General features: G+C 43.6%; 1 long non-coding RNA gene across 1 annotated transcript; it reads right to left on the bottom strand.

Moving 5' to 3' along the window:
- Positions 1-1,856: 1,856 nt before the first annotated feature.
- LOC124081644 (uncharacterized) lies at positions 1,857-15,844 on the bottom strand. Its single transcript, XR_006848098.2, has 3 exons — positions 15,451-15,844; positions 10,807-10,900; positions 1,857-3,405 (listed from the first exon to the last, which is right to left on the bottom strand). It is a non-coding gene; the product is annotated as an uncharacterized LOC124081644 (long non-coding RNA).
- Between the last annotated feature and the right edge of the window lie 446 nt (positions 15,845-16,290).

Here is a 16,290-nt window from a genome sequence, read left to right as displayed (position 1 = left end):
GTATTACCCCCTCTTACACGTGTACAATGGGAGTGACAAATGACTTAATGTCCAGAAGAAATTAAGCTACTAGTTTCACTTGTTGACTCTGTTGTTTTCCTTTGAAATATGCCCCTGTAGAGCAGTTGCCCTTTGGACAAAGACTCAAAGCTGTTCATCCGGAATTTTGGATTCCATACTGATCTTATTACCTTCAGGAGCCTCAGCCTCTTGAGTTTGTTTCTTCAGGAGCAGGACATAGTTATTGCCAACTTCTTGTCTTTCTCACAAGGCTCTTGTAAAGATGGTATAGAATGATAGCTGTGGAGGCTTCTAGGGAAACTGGCTGCTCAAAGGGATCACCTGGAAACTTCTTTAAAAATGTCTATGTTAATCTGCACCCCAGACTAATTACTTAAGGGCATGTAGGGGCAGGATGCAGGCATCCTATTTTTAAAGCTCCCCCAGGTGGTTCCAGTGTGTAGCCAGAGCTGAGAACCACTGTGCAGCCCCATGTACTTGTCCAGGTTCAGTACTGTGAAACAGAGTAGGATGGACATGTGGGAGAAAGGGATGGCTTAAGGGTGGTCAGAGCCTAGAAGCAGAGAATGGGGCTATGAACTCTGGGAGCAGCAAGACAGAGTTCAAATCCCAGCATTACAGTCCCCCCCACAATTTTTATTGGTGCATTATAGTTTTTTATAATGATGGGATTTGTTCTTATATATTTGTACATGCACATAATATAAAAATATAATTTTGGCCAATGTCACTCCCCTGCATTTCCCCCTCCCTTTCCTCCTTCTACCTCCTAGTCTCTTTCCTCTATTCTTCTGATCTCCCTTTGATTTACATGAGAAGCCCTCCCCACACACACACACACCTATCTTTTCTTTCTCTAGCTTCCACACATGAGAGAAAACATACGACCCTTGACCTCTTAGTTTGGCTTAATTCTGCAGGTGCAACACTATCAGGGAGTGGAAGGCCCCTGCTTTCCTCCCTGGAATCCCCTGGCCTCATGTGGGGTCTTATAGCTGAAGCGGGTCTGACCCCCCTCTTCCATATGTACAATGGGAGTGACAAATGACTTAATGTCCAGAAGAAATTAAACTACTTGTTTCACTTGTTAATGGTATTGTTTTCCTCTGAAATATGCCCCTGTAGAGCAGTTGCCTTTGGACAAAGACTCAAAGCTGTTCATCCAGAATTTTGGATTATTTCACTTAACATAATGGTTCCATCTACTTTCCTGAAAATGACAAAATTTCATTTGTCTTTATGGCTGAATAAAATTCCATGGTGTATATAGACCACATTTTCTTTATCCATTCATCTGTTGATAGGCACCAGGGCTGGTTTCATAGTTTGGCTATTGTGAATTTCCAGCACTACTCTTCTTTCTAGCTATGTAACCTTGGGCAGGTGTCTTAACCTTTTTGGGTGTCAGTTTCTTCAGCCTGTTGAAAGGGGATGATATTAGCGTACCTACTTCAACCGTATCAAGCACATTGTAAGTAGTCTCAACACATGTTGATGTACTTTTTATTTTTACTTTTTGCTTTTGTCTAAGCTAAAAGCTGACATTCTCTCCTTGACCAAACTCCAGTTAGGCTCTTTTAAGCCTCCTTCTTGGTCTAGACCTCAACCTACATCTATGAACACTAAAATAGTTTCTAATAGCTCAAGACTACATCTCTAGATGACCCTAGTACCCTGCCCCCTTAAAGTTCCTGCCTGAGAAAACTCAAGGCTGGCAAAAGAATTTACTGTTTGTTCCAGCCAACACCTGAGGATAGGCCTCTGTCTCCCAGTCTCATGGGACAGTAGAATCCTAACTTTGATCATTGCTAGCTAGCACATCCAGCTGGCTTAATATTAATTACACTAACCTAGGCTTGTAATTTTTCGTTTTCCTGACTCTGCTGAACCCCTGCTTGTCTCTCTCCCAGCTCTCTCATCCTCCCTGTAAAAGACCCAGTGGCTTTTGTGCAAATAGAAGTTGAGCTCAGTTCAAGCTGAACTCTCTTCCCTAATTACTGATGAAAATTGGTCCTTACCATTTCGACTAGTGTCCACTTTTGTTTATCTCTGACAAAGACTTTGGTGATCTAGATTGTTTCCCAGAATTCTACATAGGATTTGAGACATTATACAAAAATTTATCCGTTATGTGTTTATTTTCGTGGTTACCTTAGTTTTTTTTTACTGTAACCTTTATTACATATGACCTTTGTTTTGCAGTCACAGTAAACAATATAAAGTATACTTTTAATTTAGATTTTAAAAAGATAAATAAGCATATGATACTTGTGGTTCAAGAATAAAAGCAAGCATGGTGGTACTCAAATGAAATTTGAGAAATGCTGATGCGGTCCTATCACTTCATTTTTACACTGGGGAACTCTTAGATGAATAGGTAACACTAAACAGCATAGAATGAGCCTTGTTGCCTGACTCCCAGTGCTAGGCTTCCTTTCTGACTCAGGGTGATAGAATCAAAGCAAGCACAGAAGTAGGTGTCACCCAAGGAATGCTGGCATGGTTTTCCATGGAGTCCCCCAAAGAAAGAGAAGGCACACTAGGTAGGGAAGGGTGTCAGGAAGGACTTCTTGGAGGAGGAGCATGTACGTTATAGACCAGTAAGGTAGAAGTACCTTGAGCAAAGGTCGCAGGGAGGGAAGCCATATTGAAGGGACAGCAGAATAAAGGCAAAGAGCACAGGGCTCAGATAGAGGAAGATTCTGAATTGGGAGGAAAATGAAGGCAGGTATACCAGAGCCCTGAATACCTTGGGGAGAAGTTTGTTCCCCTTTTGTTGACCTTGGGGAGCTAGTGAATGTCTGAGAGCAGAAGCTACATTCTCAGGGAGGGACTAACTAGCAACAATCATCAGGGCCTAGGTGGTTGTCTCCTGGAGAGGTCTGAGCTGGTCATAACAAGTATGAGAGAATGTCCCAGAGAGAGGGGGTAGAAGGAGAAAGAGTGTCAGGGAGAAGCCTTGGGGAACACCTGCCCTTAGAGCAAGTGGGCAGAGGAAGAACAGCTAACAGAGAGGCAAGAGGAGAGCCTGGAGAATGGAGAGGGACTGAGACCATGCAGTGCCAGAGTGGCAAGAAAGAGCAGAGAGGACAGTACCTGGACAGCAGAGAGACCAGGGACAGTGGGGATCATGCTCTGAGGGGAGAACACAGGGCTCCTCCAATAAGAGAATATAATTAATTGGCCTCCAAAACAGCAGTGGTCATCCAGGCTATTATTTCAAAATCTTGAAAGATGAGACGAGATTGGGCGCGTTCAGGGTGGTATGGCCGTAGACAAAATCTTGAAAGATGACTTCTTGGAGAAAACCAACCTCTTAATGACTCAGGCAAATTACTTCACCTGTCTGTGCCACCATTCCCTGCTTTGTAAAATGATGAACACCTGTTTCAAAGGGTAATTGTAAAAACAAATGAAGACAACGTATCTTTACCAGGCACACAGAGCAAATTCTCACACAATAGAATTCACCGATTTCCCCACAGTGTGGTTTTTGGGCACCTGCTCTGTGCTGGGCACTGACAGTACAGTGCTAGATTAAGGTCACACTTGTCCTTGAGGAGCTTGCAGACTAGCCATGTCTGAGCACCCTGGGTGATCCCTGGTGTGGGCCAATTTTGTCAGCACTTCAAGCCCTGGGAATTTCTAAGAATAAACATTGAAATAGTTGCCCAATTGTAACTAACCTTGCTCGAACAGCCGAAACCCAAGTGACCTGTGATGCTTCTGTGGGTTTGGGCCTATTCTTTGAGAGGCCCATTCCTCCTAAAAGTTGACCTTTACCCAGAGCTGCTGCCACCAGAGGTTGGAGGGACTTCTATTTGGGAAGGAAAAACTATGAAAGTGAAAGAGTGCCATGTATTTGGTCTTCATGGATAGAATTCTGAGGTTTTCTGGTCAGGTACCCCTCTCCTGAGGTTCCAGAGTCCAGAGGGAGGATATCCAGGCCCTCCCAGTGTTTCACAAACAAATGCCTTTAGAGTCCCAACTCTGCAAGAGGCACTGTGTCGAGATGGGGCCCATTGATGCCCACCCAGAAGGCAAGAATGAGTGGAAATAAAGCTCTAACTCCATGTTTCCATACAGGAATAGTATTCTGTTGAGTTCTGGGTGGTTAGGGAGGTATTTTGGAGTTGGCAATATTCATGTAGAATACTGGAGGCTTATTTTAACAAAAATCACTACATTGTTATAAACAGCATCTTTGCAAATTTTGTGTTATATTTTCAGCAATGCCAGATTATAAAACATTTCTTGAGTCATTGTAACTCTTAGTTTTAATTTAGAGACTTTTTTTTTGTTCTGAGGCAAAGCAAAATTTTCAAAGAAATACACTCAAAAATGACCATGAATTTTGAATATCATACTTGAACAATGTAATGGAATCACATAAGACAAAGTCACTATAGAGTCGCTGTAGATAATATTACAAATATTTTAATTGCATCACATAATTGCTATTTTAAAAACAGCTCTATTAAAGTATAATCAACACACAATGAATTGCACATCAAGTATACCATTTGAAAAGTTTTGATATTCAAAAATACCCATGAAACCATCCCCATAATTGAGATAGTAAACTAGCCATTGCTCCCAAAAGTGTACTCATGAGGGAACTTACATTTTAAAGATGACCCACTGAGGCTTGTACTGGTCAGAAGCTGAGCTGGGATCACATTGTTAGGTTGTCTCCTACTGTGTTTGTTTGTTTCCCAGAAAATAAGCCCATCAGTATCTTGAGTACATGATATTAACTCTGCCACTTCCTAGCTGTGATTGCTTCAGTAAGTTATCTAACTTTTCCACTTCAGTTTCTTGTCTATAAGAGGGTGCCTACCCTCTTACAACCTCATGAGGTTGTGGGGAATATTGAATATTAACAATAAAAGCCTTTAGACGGCATTTGGCACAGCATTCAGTAAATGATGACTACTGTTATTTGATACAAAGAGCTCTGTACATGCATCTGCCTAGAAGTATTATATTTAGAAATTAAAAAAGCTAGATAAGATGGAAGGCTGGAAAATTGGCTGAGACATTTGTCTCAATGGTGCCACTGTTCAAGGATGCACTCTGCATGTGTGTATTAAAGCTACACTTGAAGGTTTCTTCAGAATTTTCTTCAGCCTTGGTCAGTCCTATCTCAACAGTAATGGTCTGTGTTAAGGATGGCACCTGGCAAGTTACAGACTGGTCTAGGTTAGGAGAGGAGAATTGGCCTCCCCCTCAGACCCTGGGGCTCATCCTTCAAAGCATCTCTTATTTTCCTCTTTCTCTCCTTCCCTATTACTAAAGCCTGTGGCTATTCCTCGGAGTCTCCCAGACCTGTTCTCTGCTTTAAGTGATCCCTCAGCATCCTCTGCCTATCCCCCTCCAATCATTGAGCTGCCTATCCCCCTCCAATCATTGAGTTGCATTCCAGATTATGGAATCTCCAGAAGTTCCATTCTGCTAAGTCACAGACCTGCTCTAGAATCTTTGATGGATTCCCAAGTAGAATAATCAAATCCAAATCCTTCCCTCACCATGCAAGTTTCCCCCATCATCTGAACCCAGCTCACCCTTCTTGGCTCCAAGTCCCACTCAGAAGCCTGTTTGCCCTGTCAGAATAGTGCAGTGCCGTTTGCCAGCCCAGGAGATAGGGAGAGCAAGTGTGGAATCTGTTCAGAAATAGAGTCGCAGTGGTCCTGTTATAATGATGGTGAATTAGCATCTAAAACTGTGTATCTAAATTGCTGGCTTTGAGTTGCTCTTAGAATGGAAACTATCTTTGGGAAAATATGTTGATAAACAGTTCAGAGAGGAGTTTGAGATTCTAAGGGCAAGGCCTTGGAAGATGATGGTAAATTACCTGGCATGATGCCAAAGAGGAATCTGTTATTCCATGAGGGAAGAGAAAAATAAGAAACAAGAAGAAAAGAGCTTGTGGGATGAGCAGAAGCTTGAATTAGGTGGAGCTGTCTCCTTATTTCCACCCCACTTCATCTTCAGACTCCTCAACTCACAAATGTGTACACAGGTGTGTGCTCATGCGTGCATGCATTTGTGTGTGTTGTACCACCATAGAGGAGGCCAGCAGGGACCCTGGGTCCAAGTCCAGCCCCCTGTTATCAAGGAAGAAGGAGTAAATCTCCCTGCACATCCAAAAGCAGGGAACTAACTCTGGGGAAAGTGTGCTTTTACTTGAAAGGGACTACCATAATCCAATAGGAATTTTTTTAATTTTTAAATTTAATAGTATTTACTTAAAGTATAAAAGTAAAGTACACAAAATTTAAGTGAACTTCTCAATGACTTTTTATGCACATGTATACTCATTTGATTATTACCTGATCAAAATATAAAATATATCACCCTAGAAAGTTTGCTTAATATTCTGAGTTTTACCATCACAGACTGAGTTTGTTCTTGAACTCCAAATAAATGGAAACATACAGTACTAATCTTTTAGTGTGGCTGCTTTTGCTCATCATATTTTTGAGCTTTATCTGTGCTGGTGTCTGTATGTAGTTCATCGTTTTGATAAGTATGATGTCAAATGAATACCACAATTTTGTTTATCCATTAGCCTAATGATGGAGATTTGAATTGTTTCCTGTTTTAGTCTATCATGAATAAAGCTCCTTGTATAATTCATGTGTGAACATGTAGCTTCGTTTCTCATCTGTAAATACCTGGGAGTGGACACAATGTGTCATAGAATAAGTCATAGAATAAATTAGTCTGTTTAACTGCTGGGTGTGAGTTTCTTCTCACCAAGAGTCAAGCAAGCAATTCTGCAGTAGACACCAGCTGTTTGTTCTCTAATTTAACGAAGTTTTGACACTGCCTACCCAAAGGTAGCATCAGATCTGCCGCCTGGTTGAGGGCTCAGTCCAAGACTACCTCTTACTTAGATGTTCTTTGCAAGTTCAGGTTTGTAACCTGGAAGAAAGAGATTTATAGCCCACTGGATATAAATTGGGGTTGCAATAACTCTTCCTTGTGTTTGATTAATTATCAGAGTGGCTCACAGAATGCAGGGAAATAATTTATTGGTTTATTATAAGGGAAATTACAAAGAAAACAGATGAACATCTGGATGGAAGAAATGCATAGGGTAAGGCATGTGTGGAGGGGCATAGAGCTTCTGCCCCCTTCTCTGGAACCTTCACAGTTTCGGTTACCCTGGAGCCCATTGGAGCCCTGTGTTTGGGGTGGATCTCATGGAGGTTTCATTGTGTAGGCATGACTGATTACATCATTGGCCAATGATGATTAACTCAACCCAATGGGATTGGGGGATTCTTCCCTCCCCATAGGTCAGGAGGATAGGGCTAAAAGTTCTAACACTTTAATCACATAGTTTGTCCCCTGGCAACCAATTCCCATTCTGAGGCTATCCAGGAACCCACCAAAAGTCACCTTATTAGAACAAAAGATGCTCCTGTTGTCCAAGGAATCCCAAGGGATTTAGAAGCTCTGTGCCAGGGACTGGAGTCAAAAACCAAATATTACAATAAAAGGTCCTCTTAGCATCTCTATTGCTCAGGAAATTACAGGGGTTTTCAAAAGGGACATATTGGGCAGAGAGCAATATGTATATTTATTATTTCATACCTGCTAGACAATTTTCCAAAATGGTTCTATCATTGCATGCTCCTACCAACAATGTACATGAGTTCCAGTTGCTCTGTACCCTTAGTAATACTGGTGATATCAGTCTTTTTCATTTTAGCCATTTCTGGTAAGTGTATAGTCACGTCTCCTGGTTTTAATTTGCATTTCCTTGAGAACCAACAACATTGAGCATCTTTTCGTGTACTTCTTATTTCAAATGCCAGTTGGAGCGTCTCAAGGACTGGCAGTTGTGGACTAGGGTTCCCTAAAGACAAAACATCTCCAAATTGAGGAACTGAAAGTAAAATTTACATTTGCAGGCCTTATATTTCCTGTCCCTCTGGCTGCTTTTATCAGTTGTAGGTTGACGATGGGGAGAGTTGGACAAGTTGTCCTTGTGTATTTGAGGCCTTAACCTTGGTGATATTTTGCTACATCAAGTGCTTGAACTCCTCATGGCTCTTTTCCATGAGGCTTTTGGGCAATTCCACTTATCTGATATTCTGGCTTTTCTCCATTGCTGTACAAATCCTGTAATGGCTATGGCCACTCAATTGTGGGGCCTGGGAGTGGGTAAGACTGCCAGAAAGGGCAGGGTCCTGAGCCCAATAACAGAGTGATATAATATAAAAATTTGTTATTTTGACTACCTAGCACCAATCTTCTTTCTGAATAGCTTCTAGAATAATGGTCTCTCTTTTTTTTTTATCAGTATTGACAAATACTGCATTATCTTGCTCATATGTGAATCTAAAAACATTGAACTCAAAAGCAGAGAATAAATCGGTGTGGTTGCTGGGACTGGGGAGGATGGGCAGGAACAGAAAGAAGTTGGTCAAGGGTACAAAGTATCGGTTATAAGATGAATAAGTTCTTGGATCTAATGCATAGCATGGTGACTATTGAATAATAGTGCATTGTGTACTTGAAACTTGCTAACAGAGCAGATCTTAAGTGTTCTCACTACAAAAAATGTGATGTGATAGATGTGTAAATGAGCTTGATTATGATAACCACTTTACAATTTATATCAAATCATGCTGAACATTTTAAATAAATACAAGTTTGATTTGTCAACTATATTACAATAAAGCTGGGGGGAGAAAAATTGTTTCTCTGTGAAGCGGGTGGAAGACCCCAGCAGGAGGAAGAGTCTGTCTCTGAATGCTGAGGTAAAGGTGCCAAACCCAGCCTCTCCTGTTTGAGGGCATGATTGGGCTTCCTCAGTCAGATAGATGCTCTCTTCTACAATGTTGGATCCCAAAAGAGTGACACCAGAATCCAAGAAAGAATTTCAGACAATTTTTTGCAGGTGGAATGGGGGTCGGGGGGGGGGATGACAGTGATGGGCCCAGTTGCTATGGGGCGGTTGCTACGTTTATTCCTGGCACCCCAGCCTCCTGTCAATTTTGTGAGTCCTCTAACAGTCTTTTTGTTAAGTATGGCCATGTAACTGAATTCTGGCAAATGGAAATAATAGTATGGACCCCACTTCAGGCCCACAGTGTCCTTCTGTGTGGTCTTCCACTCTCTCTCTCTCTCTCTCTCTCTTGCCCTATCTGCTGGTTTCCTATTGGTTGGTAACTTAGGAAACTATGTATTAAATGGGCAGAGCCACCTGTGGCTTGGTTCTCTGTAAGATTGTGTAAACGAGAGCAGCCTGCTGATCCATTTTTTGTTGCTATAACTGAATACCACAGATTGGCTCATTTATAAAGAACTGAGATTTATTAAGCTCACAATTCTAGAAATCGGGAAACCCGAGAGCATGATGCCAGTATCTGGTAAGAGCCTTCTTGCTGCATCACACAGTGTGGTGGAGAGTTTTGCATGGCAGTGTGCCAGCTCAGGTCTCTCTTCCTCTTCTTATAAAGCCACTATTGCCATTTGGTGTGAGGAGGGGCTAACTTATGACCTCATCTAATTCTGTTTACTTCCCAAAGGTCCCACCTCTAGATGCCAAACACATGAATTTGGGTATTAATTTTCCAACACATGAAATTTTGGGGGACACATTCATATCCTAGCACTTCTACATCTTTCTACCCAGCCTTGTTTGGGACTTAGGTGAGCAAGAAATAAATTTGTGTTATGTAAAGTTGTTGTTATTTTGGGATTTTCCTAATAGAGTAACTAAGTATGCCTTAAGTAGTGTAGTTGCTTGCAACAAAAATCCCCAAGTGATCAAATATACCTCGTGATCATGAATATGAATCTGAAGGATACACACACAAATGTGAACAAAAGCAATCTCCAGATGCTGAAATGATGAGTTTTGTGTTCTTCTTTTGCCTATGTGTTTCATTTTTTTTCCACATAAACATATATACATTACATATATATGTAATGAAAACATCATTATAGTGAACACATTTGGATTCTCTGAAAGTCAAGGTTAGAGGCACCATAGCATCCACATAATCGGTCAGAAAATCCAGAATCTATCAGATTTACAAAAGCAGTGACCCGCCGGGCGCTGTGATGCACACCTGTAATCCCAGCAACTTGGGAGGTTAAGACAGCAGGATCGTGAGTTCAAAGCCAGCCTCAGCAATGATGAGGCACTAAGCAACTCAGTGAGACCCTGTCTCTAAATAAAATACAAAATAGGGCTGGGGATGTGGCTCAGTGGTCAAGACCCATGAGTTCAATCCTTGGTACCAAAAAAAAAAAAAAAAAAAAAAAAAGCAATGACCTGCAGACCTCTGGAATCTTCTCTGAACTACCTGCCCTGCATTCAGCAGTTTTTCTAGCTGTCCCTCATATGACAAGATTCTTCTATATTTCCATCCTGAACCCCACCTTGGAGTCCAGACTCTAACATCACGGGGCCCAGAGCTGAATACAGCATGAAAGTTTGGATCTCCTTCAGCTCAATATGATTTCCCTGGCACCTGCTGTTAGCAGGTCTTCAAGGCACCAGGAGGGCTACAGAGAGTGAAGACAGGCCCTAAGGGCACTAACTTGTGCCCTCCCAGGCCAGAGAGCAGCCCTTTAACTCTGTGATCCCTCCAAAGTCCATACCTTCCAGGGTCCCAAGGGCAGGGTCAGGACTGAGATCCCTCAGTAAGGTGAGCCTCCTCTCCCACGATGAGGTAAAGAAGGGGTCTACTCTCTGAGATTCTCCCAGACACCCCTGCTTTGTTTAATTTGGATCAACAAAATATCAAGATGATCAAATACCTTTTTTGGTCTGGTCCCAGCAAGGGATTCAAATCAAGGGCTTTGCCAGGTACATCATCCTTCATTTTCACATCACCCCGGTGATAGTCAGCTTCTGTGAGAACATAGACTTGGAGAGGTTAAGAAACTTGCCCAAGCTCACACACAACTAAGATGGGACCCTGCCAGAACTTTAACCCAGACTGAATGATCCCAAAGCCCACCACGTTCTTTCCAGTCCACCACACACCTGTCTCTATAACCAAGGTCAAATAACTGGGTGTTTAGTAGTACAGCCAAATCATCGCATGATCACTCTAACAAAAGGACAGGAAAATACCTCCAGTTCCAATAAAATCCTGGGCATGCTCTTTTCTTCTCTTTCTCTTTCTCCCTCTCTCTCATAAGAAGTCAAGTTGGCTTACAGTTGTAGCATTCTGCTGAGTTTCTTCAAAAATCGTATAATCCAATCCATACCCTCCCATGTTTGGGATGGAGGAAACTAGAACCCAGAGTGGGCTGAGAGCTTGTCCAGGGTCACAAAGCATCTTAACTCAGGCAGATTAAGGTTAGAACCTGGCCTTTGTAACACCAAGTCAATGTCCCCTACATCACACAGCCACCAAAATACCCCCAAGCATGTTTATTAATAATCTAAAAAATAGATATATTGTAATAGAATGTATTCATGGAAAATGGACAAATCACAAGTTTACAGTGTGATAAATGATCAGTGAACACTCCTATTTAACCCATGCCCAGAGTTAGAAAGAGAACATTGTCAGCACTGCAGACCCTCTGTGCCATCTCCCAATCCCTGTCCTGTCCACTCCACCTACCCCCATCCTGACTTCTAACACATAGATTTGTTTTGCCTTTTTGTGAACATCGTGCACATAGAGCCATGTAACAGGCATGCTTCTGCATCTGGCTTCATTTGTTCAATATCAAGTTGGTGAGAATTATCCCTACTGCTGGGGTAATAGTCCATTCATTCTCAATGCTGTTTAGTGTTTAGGTTCCATAGTAGGAATATACCACATGTTATCTATCCAATCTACTATCAGTGGGCATTAGGGTTGTTTCCAGTTTGGATTGTCACCAATAACATCTTGGTCTATGTCTTTTGGCAACAGCATGTTCAGGAGTGGAATTACTGGGTGAGTTGGGGGTGGCACTTTAATGCCCCTCTTGCTTTCTCCCAGGACTCTCCCCTAATCAGTGTAGACTCCCACTTGGTACTTTGGAAAATCCTTTGTGGCTTCCATTCCTTGTTGCCTTTGAGACCTTTTGGCTGCCCTGCTGAGAAAAGGCAGTGGGCATCCATGGCACATGTATTTTATAGCAACTACTACTGGACTGTCTCTGCATGTTGGCAGAGAAGAGCTCCCCTCTAAGTGCTTCAGATAAGCTCCTTTTCAACTGGACAAAGGCTCTGCAGCTGCCAGTTGGGAGCTGTTTCTGTTAAGGCTGCCAGTTAGTGATAATCTTCTCAGCTTGCACCCACCTGTAATCCAACATGGCAGTTGGCATGCCCTCCAGTGACACTGTAGCTCCACCCAAGGCAGGAGCTGCATCTCTCCTTACTTTCTCCCCATGGTCTAGTATAGCTCCTGATCCATAGAAGGTGCTAGAAAATGTTTGTGAAATTTAATCCAGCTTTCTAAAATGCCAGTTGAAGAATGTTTATTGAAGCCCCAGTGCCCAAGTTATGCTCAGGCATTAGCCCTGTATTAGTGTCCTGTGGCTGCTATAACAAATTGCTACACGTGCAATGACTGAAAGCAACACACATCAATTATTGCACAATTCCAGTAGTCAGAAACCCAAATTTGGTCTCACTGGGCCAAAATCAAGGCACTTGTAGCTTGCATTCTTTAGTAAGGCTCTAGGGCAGGATCCATTTCCTGCCTTTTCCAGCTTTTAGAAGCCTCCCTTGTTCCTTGGCTCACGGCCCCTTCCTTGCTTCCTAAAGCCAGCAGTGCAGCATCTTCAAATTTAACTCTGCTAATGGCCACTTCTCTCATGCTACTCCTCCTACCCCTGTCTTACTAGGACATTTGTGATTACACTGGATCCCTGGACAGAATATTCATCCCAGCCTGAAATCCTTAACCTTATCCCATGTGCAAAGTCTCTTTTGACATGTAAGCTAACAGTCACACATTTAAGGTAATAGAATGATACCTAATACCCTAATTAATTAGGTGTCACCAGGGGTCATAATTATCTCTACCATAGTCTCAAACCTTTAGCCCAGCTGCAGCACCTCAAACCTACAAACATGCACTTCCCATCCTGTCTGTCCATGTCCACACCCTCCTCTCCTGTCCGGCATGTTCCTCCTTGGTCCTGTCCATGCCTTGCACTTTCTACCTTGTTCCTAGAATTCTCATGGCCACAAACTCAGTATCTCCCATCTGATTCCTCCTTCAAGGACCCACTGAAAAGTCATGTTTACCAGGAAGCCATTTCAGACCCTCAGATGAGAGTGGCCTCTCTCCTCAGTGCCACATACAGCCAGTGGCTCTGATAGGTAGCACTGCTTGGGTGCAAAGCCTGCTCTATCACTTCCTGCCTGTGTGATCAACCTTAGGCAAGTTAATGTCTGTGTATTAGGTCCTCATCTGAATAATTAATAATAATAATATTATTAGTGGTTTGATTAAGTTACATGAGCATTAAATGAGAGAATGTGCATAAAATGCTTTAGTACTAAGCCTCATATTCAATAAAAGCTTAATTTAAAAATGCTAATATTTCCATCATTGTTGGTGTCAATGGCTCACTTCCTAGCTGGCTGTAACTCCTTACAATTAGGCCCCCAAAGTGTCTACCAATGCAATCACAAGTGCTCGTTAATTTGTACTGGAGAATAGAGGGGTGGAGAGATGGATTATGGTCACATTTACTTACATTCATGGAACTGAGTGGGAGCAGAGCATGCAACCAGTAGGGACACCCCCACCCCCCACCCCACCTCCCACTCCCACTCCACTCCTCACCTCCCACCCCCCACCCCACTCCCCACCTCCCATCCCCATGGCACCAAGCAATTTAACTGACAATGGCAGAGGGAAATCTCCATGGAACATACAAGGAAGTCAGAGAATGTAGCGTATCTGGTCTCCAGAGGAGCTGAGGGAAGTCGGAGAGGGAGGAGGCAATGGGGCATCTGCTCTTTCTACCTGACCCCATGCCTCAAAGGTGGCAGTTAGAGGACCTATGGTGTCCCTTCACATCACCTTCTTCAGCTTTCTGAAGCCCTGCAGTGAGACTCCTCTTTATAAATGGTAAAGTCCTAAGAGAAACCGGTTATAGATGCTGAAAAGGTCCCTGGGAATGAGGTGACTTGTGCCCTTGGGGTCCTCAGAAAGGGTTAATCAATACTGACTCCACCTGTTCTCAAGTAGCCAGTTTGGGTGGTTCTTCTCCCCTGCGGGGCTTTTGCTTTGCTTTCTTGGCGACAGGGGAAAAGCTTCTCTGCATTTTGCCTCTGAGAAACCCCCACAAAGAATGAAGCCCCCTGCTAGACATGGTGGTGCACACCTGTAATTCCAGGGATTGGGGAGCCTATGACAGGAGGATTGCAAGTTCAAAGCCAGCCCTAGCAATTTTGCAAGACTATCCAAAAAAAAAATTTTTTTAAGGGTTAGGGATATAGCTCAGTGGCAGAACAACCTAAGATTTAACCCCTAGTACCAAAAAAAAAAAAAAAATGCACTCCCAAAGTCCGTCAGGCAAGAGTGGTCTATAGGAGCAGCTAGATTTTTATCTGAGAAAAGTGGGGGGGGGAAGACTTTTAGATTCTCAGGTGATAATTCATTCAGCTTTGACCCTGTACTGTGAGTTCCACTGGGCCCCTCAAGAGCAAGCAGAGAAGGCTTGTGCTCTGGTCAGTGCCACCATCTCACATGCTCCCTAGCTGCTGGCCACCGAGCCCTCCTCTGAGCCTCCACAGCACACCATAGCTTAGGAGGTCTTGGCACAGTGGCCAGAGGTGGGGAGATGGGGACCTGGGCCAGAGGTCAGCCTTCCTGGGTCCTAGTTTCACATCTGTAACTGGCTTGCTGTGGGACCTCCGCATGCCGACCCCTCTCGGTGTCCCCATGTATACTATAGGGGTTATAATAATGCCTCCTGGCAGGTCTGTTGTGGGCACACATTAAGTCTTAGACATGAGTGCCTGGCACAGTGGCTATAGGTAAGTTGGCACTGGTGTGACACCCCTCCCTCCTTGTTTTGGAAGTCCAGAAAATAGGCAGTCACCCTGAGGGTGAAATTCTCTGGGAACTTCCTTTCTTTGTCCTCTGGACATGAAGGAGCAGGAGGTAGAAGAAGCAAGGGTCAGCTAGAACCTGAGAGCACTTCGATCCACCAAAGATGCCCCCCTGCTTGCATACCCCCCTGAGCCTGATCTGAGAAGTTTGTCATTAAATAGGACATGGAGTTAAAGCAGGGGAGCAAATTCTCCATGCTTAGGTGAGCAGCTCCCAGGTAGATGCACTGCTCTGCCCCAACCAGCCTTGGGCTTGGCTCCTGGCTCTCTGGGCCTTTCAGGACTCCTGCACCTTAGTGTCCGCCCCCCTTCCCCACCACCACTCACATTCATTCCCAGCCACACCCACCAGGCTAGACAGAGACTGGAGAGGTCCCCATACTCACAGCAGACAGATCACTTCTGGGATCATTGATGTTGGGTCTGTGCCAGAGGAAGGTATTCCCAGGCCAGCTCTTAGGCTAAGAGAGAAAGACTTGTGTACCCCCTCCCCACCCACACACTCCTCTCTGTCTCTCCAATGCCACAAGCCCAGTCAAGGGGTGCAGCCTGGGGAAGCACCCTCAGTCCCAAGGCTCTGTCACTATGCCCTGGGAAAAGTCATCCAAGCCTCCATTCTGTTCTTGATGACCTGCCTCTGTCCCAGTGTCCAGATTTTTCTTGGGCACCAGGGTGCTAAAAACAACAAATGCCAACCCTATTTTTTTTTCTTTTTTGCTCCAGGAGGTCTCACTATGCTGCTCAAGCTGGCCTTGAACTGGGCTTAATCAATCCTCTCGTCTCAGCGTACTGAGTAGCTGGGACGACCGGCACACGCACTACATCGCCTGGCAACACTAACTTTTATTGAAAGTTTACACATGGCTTTAAGTGCTTTCTGTGTATTTAACTCCCTATGACCCCATAGAATAGGAATTATTATGACTCCATTTTTACAAGCAACTAGCTTATCTTGGATTCCCTAGAAAACAATACCCAAGGCAAAGTTTATGTCCTAAGCCTTTCTGTAGAGTACAATTCTAGGGCACAGAGTGAGGGGAAAAGGAGAATGAGGCAGAAAAGAAAGGAAAGCAAATAGAAGGTAGTGAGTGACTTTCAGAGCCATTCACCACTGCACAGAAAAGAGTCCTTTTCTATGCCATGCAGGACCTCTGGACAGGTCCTGTGCTCTGACTGTGTGCTGCTGAGGGGAGAAAGGGAGGGAATTTACTGTCGTCTCTCTCCCA

The sequence above is a fragment of the Marmota monax genome, unplaced genomic scaffold (assembly GCF_021218885.2).
Source record: "Marmota monax isolate L192 unplaced genomic scaffold, Marmota_monax_Labrador192_F-V1.1 WCK01_AAM20220418_F8-fsc00111, whole genome shotgun sequence".
In the NCBI taxonomy this organism is placed as follows: Eukaryota; Metazoa; Chordata; class Mammalia; order Rodentia; family Sciuridae; genus Marmota; species Marmota monax.
This window is presented reverse-complemented; position numbering and strand designations above follow the sequence as displayed.